Source organism: Zeus faber (assembly GCF_960531495.2).
Source record: "Zeus faber genome assembly, chromosome: 19".
NCBI classification, from domain to species: Eukaryota; Metazoa; Chordata; class Actinopteri; order Zeiformes; family Zeidae; genus Zeus; species Zeus faber.
Window position 1 is genome coordinate 2,528,821 of NC_137206.1, and position 8,645 is coordinate 2,537,465.

Here is an 8,645-nt window from a genome sequence, read left to right on the forward strand (position 1 = left end):
AGCCAGGCCTTGGCCAGGGGAAGATTTACTGTGTGTGTGTGTGTGTGTGTGTGTGTGTGTGTGTGTGTGTGTGTGTGTTTGTGTGTGTGTGTGTGTGTGTGTGTGTGTTCAAGACATGTATGTACAGTATGTTCACTTTCCATAGCATCTTTTGGTTCGTAAGTATTTTCTGAGAATGTGTGTTCTTGTTTGTGTGCTCACATACCCAATGCACACACTCTGGATGTGGTGTGTGTGTGTGTGTGTGTGTGCGTGCGTGTGTGTGTGTGTGCGTGTGTGTGTGTGTGTGTGTGTGTGTGTGTGTGTGTGTGTGTCTCTCTCTCTATCTGTGGATGCATAAATGCTCTGGGGATGTGCTCCCACCATGCATGCTGTGGGACCAAGGACGCACTTGCTATCATATGTGTGTGTGTGTGTGTGTGTGTGTGTGTGTGTGTGTGTATTTATACATGTGTGAATCAGGGTGTCAGGGGTATATGTGAAGGTGTATGTAATGCATCACAGGTATTTCATACCTGTTTGTGTGTGTGTGTGTGTGTGTGTGCGTGTGTGTGTGTGTGTGTGTAGGCGCGCGCTGGCTCCGGACGTTTCCCACCGTCGCTGATTTACAAGCGTCGTTCAAACACAAACCGATGTGACTTCTTCCCGCTCCTTCCTTCTCCTCCACCTCCTTGCACCTCCTTCCTGCTCCATCCTCCTCCTGCTCCTGCCACCTCCTCCCTGCTCCTCCTGCTGGAGGTATGTATGGGGCCGTGGGGTCAGGAAATTCATGGCTCTGGAGGCGCTGTGAGCGCGCACGGCCCGTTTGATCCCAGCACGGCGCTCGTCTCCAGGAGGTCAAGCAGCGACAGAGGCTCTGGACTCTGCTCCAAGTATTTATGGGAACCCGAGCGCGTTGTCCTCATTTAGGACAATCCAGGCTCTTTGTAAATGGCCACGGTGCCACGCAGGGGTTCCGGTTAGGGGCCCGCTCGAGACCCCGCCGCCATCCCTCCGCCGTGAACTTTCAGGAGCAAAGTACAATAAGTTTGTCCCGCTGGAGGCGGCGCTCCTCCACATCAAAGCAGGCGGCCGTATAGGAAGTAGAAAGACGGGGCCTTGATTGCAAACAGAAGTCGGTGCATTACGCTTGTCTCTACACATCCGTCACGTTGCAGTCGATTCAATAAAGGACGGGAGGTGAACTGCGACGTCATCATGCGGTCCAGATGCTCGGCCAGATCCGGGTGAGCCATTAAAAAACGCGGTAACTCTGAACTGAAGGGTCTGGCCAGAGAGAACTGGCTGTGACTCACACGACCAGACCATCGAGGAACGAAGAGGTTTTAAGTGGCTGTAAAGCTTGTGTAACGTCCCAGGAGCCGGTGGAGGTCATGAACCTTCTTGGTCTGGTGGAGGTCATGAATCTTCTTGGTCTGGTGGAGGTCATGAACCTTCTTGGTCTGGTGGAGGTAATGGACCTTCTTGGTCTGGTGGAGGTCATGAACCTTCTTGGTCTGGTGGAGGTCATGGACCTTCTTGGTCTGGTGGAGGCCATGGACCTTCTTGGTCTGGTGGAGGTCATGGACCTTCTTGGTCTGGTGGAGGCCATGGACCTTCTTGGTCTGGTGGAGGCCATGAACCTTCTTGGTCTGGTGGAGGTCATGAACCTTCTTGGTCTGGTGGAGGTCATGGACCTTCTTGGTCTGGTGGAGGCCATGGACCTTCTTGGTCTGGTGGAGGCCATGAACCTTCTTGGTCTGGTGGAGGTCATGAACCTTCTTGGTCTCGTGGAGGTCATGAACCTTCTTGGTCTCGTGGAGGTCATGGACCTTCTTGGTCTGGTGGAGGCCTTGAACCTTCTTGGTGTGGTCCATCTGAGGAGAAGCTTCCTGTATGATGACCGGCTGCTTCATCGCTTCCTCCACTGAAGCTTCCATTGGATGCCGGAGAGAGAGAGAGATGCTTTGTCATGTTAGAGTAGAGGTAGAGTAGAGGTAGAGTAGAGGTAGAGGTAGAGTAGAGGTAGAGGTAGAGTAGAGGTAGAGTAGACAGAAGACACCTTTTGGCCCCAGGTGCGGCAGCTCCTTCCACTAAACCGTCTTTCCTGCGTCGTTTGTTTGAGTTTGCAGAAAAATGTGTCTGAAACAATTGTTCATGAAATATTTTTTGACTTTATTTATTTATTTATTGACTTTATTATATTTTATTTTTCTTTTTTTTAAATTTCTGGTGCACGAAAATGCAAAACAACACCCCCCCCCCCCTTTGCCGGCGACGGGAGCACGATGAAGAAGAAGATTTAATTTGCGGTCGTCAGGAAGAGAGTGAGCTCCAAACAGGACGCTGCGGAGGGGGGGGGGGGGGGGGTGTTGTTTTGCACACACTGTAAATATCTTCTGCCCTTAAATATCTACGCTGTGTGTGAATGATCTCTTTTTGTAGGCTCTGCAAGAAGGTCCATGTATATCTGTCCCTGTGTGTGTGTGTGTGTGTGTGTGCGTGCCTGCGTGCTAAGTGTGTGTGTGTGTGTAGTGTAACTCTAGCCAACACAGCGTCTCCAGATTCACTCTCTAAAAATGGGGAGAAATGTAGGACAAACTGTTTCTTGGAAGTGCTGCATCGTTTGCTAAGTTTGGACACATCTGTCTGTGTTCACGCACACACACACACAGGCATATAGTGTGTGTGTGTGTGTGTGTGTGTGTGTGCGTGTGTTGGTGAAGATTTATGAAGCTCTTTTTGAGGAATGTGGAACTGGCTCAACTTATCCTACACACGGCTCAAGCTGGATCCTAAAACCTCCATTTTCATTTTGTTGTTGTTTTTTCCTCACGCGTATATGAGGGTGCATCAAAGGGTCAAAGTTCACGGCAGACGGAACGTCCCAACACAATCAAGACAGGGTTAGGACCGAAAGGAATATCTGGACGACATGTGTTAATGACGTTAGAGACACTGAATATGACGAGAGATTTATTCGAGACGATCCTGGAAACTGGCTGCGAGGAAACACCACGGCCGGTGGTGGTGGTGGTGGTGGGGGGGGGGCGGTGTCCTGGTAAATTTAGGGGCCTGCAGAGGAGGAGGGCAGCTGCTGGGACAGTAATCTAATCTGATGGGAGGTCATGTGTCCACGCTGCCTTTGTGCCGCTCGCTCCGTCGCCCATTGACAGATTTAATCGCCTCCCGCTCTTTCAAAAACACTTTAAATTTACGTCCCCCAACACCCCCCCCTTCACCCGCGCCCCTCCACAACCCCACCGGGGGGGGGGTCCCATTTGGTGTCGGTCTTTTTCGTGGAAGGCCAGGAAGGGATGTTTGGGGCCCGGTGGTCCTGGAGGGGGGGGGGTCAGCGTGCTGACACTGGAATGACATCACCACTGGTGTGGGGGGGGGGCTGGTTGACGGGGGGGGGGGGGTGGGGGGGGGTGGGTTAGGGTGTGTGTGTGTGTGGGGGGGGGCTGGGAGGGTGGGGGTCTTTTGTCCGCAGCATTGGAATTTTTGGGAACAAAGGCAGCGCAGCGCTCTATCACCAGATCAGAGTGGACGCAGCACTTTTGAAAAGCCCCCGAACAAGATTAGAGCGTGGGACAACCGGTCAGTCCACACACACTCTGCTTCTCAGGACCCGGGGTCCGAGGGCCCCGCCGAGCAAACCCACAGAGCAAACCCACCGAGTAAACGACGAAACCCACCCAAACACAACAAGCAAAACCACCCAAACACACATGAAACCCACCGAGCAAACCTACCCAGACCCACCGAGCAAACCTACCCAGACCCACCGAGCAAACCTACCCAGACCCACGGAGCAAACCCACCCAAACACAGCGAGTAAACCCACCGAACAAACCCACCGAGCAAACCCACCCAAACACAGCGAGTAAACCCACTGGGCAAACCCACCCAAACACACCGAGTAAACCCACCGAGCAAACCTAACGAGCATACCCACCCAAACCCACTGAGCAAACCCACCCAAACACAACGAGCAAAACCACCCAAACACACATGAAACCCACCGAGCAAACCTACCGAGCAAACCCACCCAAACCCACCGAGTAAACCCACCCAAACCCACCGAGCAAACCCACCCAAACACAGTGAGTAAACCCACTGGGCAAACCCACCCAAACACACCGAGTAAACCCACCGAGCAAACCTACCGAGCATACCCACCCAAACCCACTGAGCAAACCCACCCAAACACAGTGAGTAAACCCACTGGGCAAACCCACCCAAACACACCGAGTAAACCCACTGAGCAAACCTACCAAGCATACCCACCCAAACCCACTGAGCAAACCCACCCAAACACAACGAGCAAAACCACCCAAACACACATGAAACCCACCAAGCAAACCTACCGAGCAAACCCACCCAAACCCACCGAGTAAACCCACCCAAACCCACCGAGCAAACCCACCCAAACCCACCGAGTAAGCCACCCAAACCCACCGAGCAAACCCACCCAAACCCACCGAGCAAACCCATCCAAACCCACCGGGTAAACCCACCAAGCAAACCTACCGAGCAAACCCATCCAAACCCACCGGGTAAACCCACCGAGCAAACTCACCCAAACCCACCGAGCAAACCCATTCAAACCCACCGGGTAAACCCACCGAGCAAACCCACCGAGCAAACCCATTCAAACCCACCGAGCAAACCCACCCAAACCCATGAGTAAACCCACCAAGTAAACCCACCGTGTAAACCCACTAAGGAAACCCACCCAAACACAACGAGGAAAACCACCCAATACCACCTAAACCCCCCCCAGTAAACCTGTCACATACCAAAACACAGAAAGACAAAACACACAATTTCAATGACCATTTCTCTTTAGCACAAAATAAACACACAAGAGACATTTGAAGTTCAGTTTGGAATTTGGGCTGAAAGAAGTGAACCTGTTCATTCTGACCCGGTTTAGCTTCCAAATCTCCCAACTGAGTTCCAGAAACTCAGACTGGAGCCAATTCAATGAGTCCTCTCAGCAGTCACCTCTCCAACACAATTATCTCATGGTCGTTGCCATATGCTGAGTTTTTAGGGCTTGAAATAAAAAATTCTAAACCTGGTCAAACACGGCCTCCAGTTCTAGGTTACATGGTTGATCTGTTGGGGTAAATTTCAGTCTATTTCAGTATATTTCAGTGCATTTCTGTATATTTCTCTATATTTCAGTGTATTTCTGTATATTTCTCTATATTTCAGTGTATTTCGGTGTATTTCAGTGTATTTCAGTATATTTCAGCATTTTTCAGTGTTTTTCAGTATATTTCTGTATATTTCAGTTTATTTCTGGAGGTGGAGCTTTGGGGACAAGCAGCGGCAGTTGTGCGTTGTATGCTGGGTTAGGGTTAAGGTGTGCGCTGGGTTTTTAACCAGTTTTTTTTCAACCTGTATTTACGTCACTACTAACTTATTTTTTCTGAAGATTAGTAAGTTAGTTAGTATCAACAAGTAATAACGACTCACCTGGGGCTGGTGGGCTTTCGCCTTGTTCTTCCTTCACTTTTCGAGAGGACTTTGTGAGAACCACGAGCCTCTTCAGTACAGCCGGGAGTTCCTGCTGCTCCTTGGAACTCGGGCACTGGGGTCGTGGATCCCAGAACAGCTTCCCTACCGAGATCATCGGGCACGGTTCCCCCGTGGGGGACGGGAGCCGGGCATCCAGGCCAACGGGAGGGACGAAAAGGGGCAGACGGGCAGATCCCCCTTCCCTCCATCATAATGTACAGTCTCTCCGTCACAAGGTTGATGAGCTACAGGCGGATGAGGAGTTCCTGGTGGGACGCAGGAATGCCTGTCTCATTGCATTGACGTGGCTCAAGGAGTGGGACCTACAAAGCCATCTGGAAATCTGTGGGTTTGGGGGAAGCGCTGCGACTTGACAGTCTGAGATTCAGCTGTGAGTGGGAAATCATCGGTCACAGCTGAGTCTCAGTCTGTCAGGTCAAAACAGAGAAAGACTGTGCACTCCCGACATTAAACTTTTATCAGTTTCTCTACGACCAATTAATTTATCGAGGGAATTCCCACAGATATTCGTTACACTTGTATATATTCACTGGAAGCCTGATGTTGACGCCGCAACACGGACTGTTGTGAAAACAGTGAACCGGATGTTCCGAACCTCCTTCTGGTGAATGACTTGTAAGCCTGGAGAGTCACTTAGTAACTTTTATCAATATGTCATTTGTCCAACTAGGCATTTGAATTGTTTGGACCTTTGTTATGGGTCTACTAAGGGAACTTACAAATCCTTGCGCAGAGCTCTTCTTGGCATGTCCGATCACGATGTGGTTTATTTGGCTCCGATCTACTCCAAAGTTTAGTCGTGCCAATCCCACTTACAGCCGCCATTTTCTTTTCTGATCATAGGATCACAGTGTCCTGGCCATTACAAGTGAACTTCTGCACCTCTGAAATATAGCAGAGAAGGCAGCCAGGACACCAGGCTCTCAGTGGAGTGTTGTCGGCTCCGTGAGGCGGCGTTGCCAGCTCCGGCAGGCGGCGTTGTTGACTCCGTCAAGGGGCATTGCCGGCTCCAGCAGGTGGTGCTGTCGGCTCCGTCAGGTGGGATTGTCAGCTCCGGCAGGCGGTGTTGATGGCTGCTTCAGTCTGCGTTGTCGGCTCCGTAAGGCGGCGTTGTCTGCTCCAGCAGGCGGCTTTATCTGCTCCCTCAAGCGGCGTTGTCGGCTCCATCAGGTGGGGTTGTCGGCTCCAAGAGGCGGCATTGTCTGCTGTAAAACTGCTGTCAATTTCTTTTTATTGTCATTGTTCATTGTCAGGTTAAATTGTATGTAGCCTCGTGGTTGACTTCTATTTTACTGTACATTGATAATTATTTTCTTGTTCACCCTTTAAATTTTTGGTTTAGTTATTTTGTGAATCTGCGTTAGGGTTAGGGTTACCCTAACCATAACCCTAAACCTAAGCCTAACCCAAACCCTAACCCTAACCCTAACACTAACCTAATCCTAACCCTAACCCTAACCCTAACCCTAATGCTATGCTGATTGTAACCCCAAACCCGAACCCTAACCCTAACACTAGGCCTAATCGTGAAGCTAACCCTAGCACTAACCCTAACCTTAACCCCTAACCCCTGACCCCTAAGCCCTAACCCTAATCCTAACCCAAAACCCTTACCCTAACCATTACCCCTAAACCTAACCCTAATCCAAAGATTTACCCAAACCAAAACCCATACCCTAACTAACACTAACCCAAACCCCAAACCTTAACCCTAACCCTAACCTAATCATAACCCTAACCCTAACCCTAACCCGAACCCTAACACTAACCTAATCCTAACCCTAACCCTAACCCTAACCCTAATGCTATGCTAATTGTAACCCCAAACCCGAACCCTAACCCTAACACTAGGCCTAATCGTGAAGCTAACCCTAGCGCTAACCCTAACCTTAACCCCTAACCCCTGACCCCTAAGCCCTAACCCTAATCCTAACCCTAACCCTTACCCTAACCATTACCCCTAAACCTAACCCTAATCCAAAGATTTACCCAAACCAAAACCCTAACCCTAACTAACACTAACCCAAACCCCTAACCTTAACCCTAACCCAAACCTAATCATAACCCTAACCCTAACCCTAACCCCTAACCCTAACCCTAACCCTAACCCTAACCCTAACCCTAACCCAAACCTAATCATAACCCTAACCCTAACCCTAACCCTAACCCAAACCCCTAACCTTAACCCTAACCCTAACCTAATCATAACCCTAACCCTAACCCTAACCCTAACCCGAACCCTAACCCTAACACTAGGCCTAATCGTAAAGCTAACCCTAACACTAACCCTAACCTTAACCCCTAACCCCTAACCCTAACCCTAACCCTAACCCTAACACCAACCCTAACGCTAACCCTAACACTAACCCTAACCCTAAACAAAACCCTAACCCTAACAATAACCCTAACCCAAACCGAAACCTTAACTCTAACCCTAACCCTAACCCAAACCCTAACCCTAAGCATAACCCTAACCCTAACAAAAACCATAACCCAAACCGAAACCTTAACTCTAACCCTAACCCTAACCCTAACACTAACCCTAACGCTAACCCTAACCCTAACCCTAACACTTAACCTAACCATAACGGTACGCCTAACCGTAACCCTAACCCTAATTCTAATCCTAACCCTAACCAAAACCCTAACCCTAACCCTAACCCTAACCCTAACCATACCCTAATCCTAACCCTAACCCTAACACTAACGCTATGCTAATTGTAACCCCTAACCCGAACCCGAACCCTAACCCTAACACTAGGCCTAATCGTAAAGCTAACCCTAACACAAACCCTAACCTTAACCCCTAACCCCTAACCCCTAAACCCTAAACACTAATCCTAACCCTAACCCTAACCCTTACCCTAACCATTACCCCTAAACCTAAGCCTAACCCAAAGATTAACCCAAACCAAAACCCTAACCCTAACTAAACCTATCTCCAAACCTGCCTTAAAGCTAACCCTAACCCTAAACCAAACCCCTAACCTTAACCCTAACCCTAACCTAATCATAACCCTAAACCTAACCCTAACACTAACCCTAACCCTTGCCCTAACTATAACCCTACGCCTAACCCTAAACCTAACCCTAACCCTAACCCTAACCCTAACCCT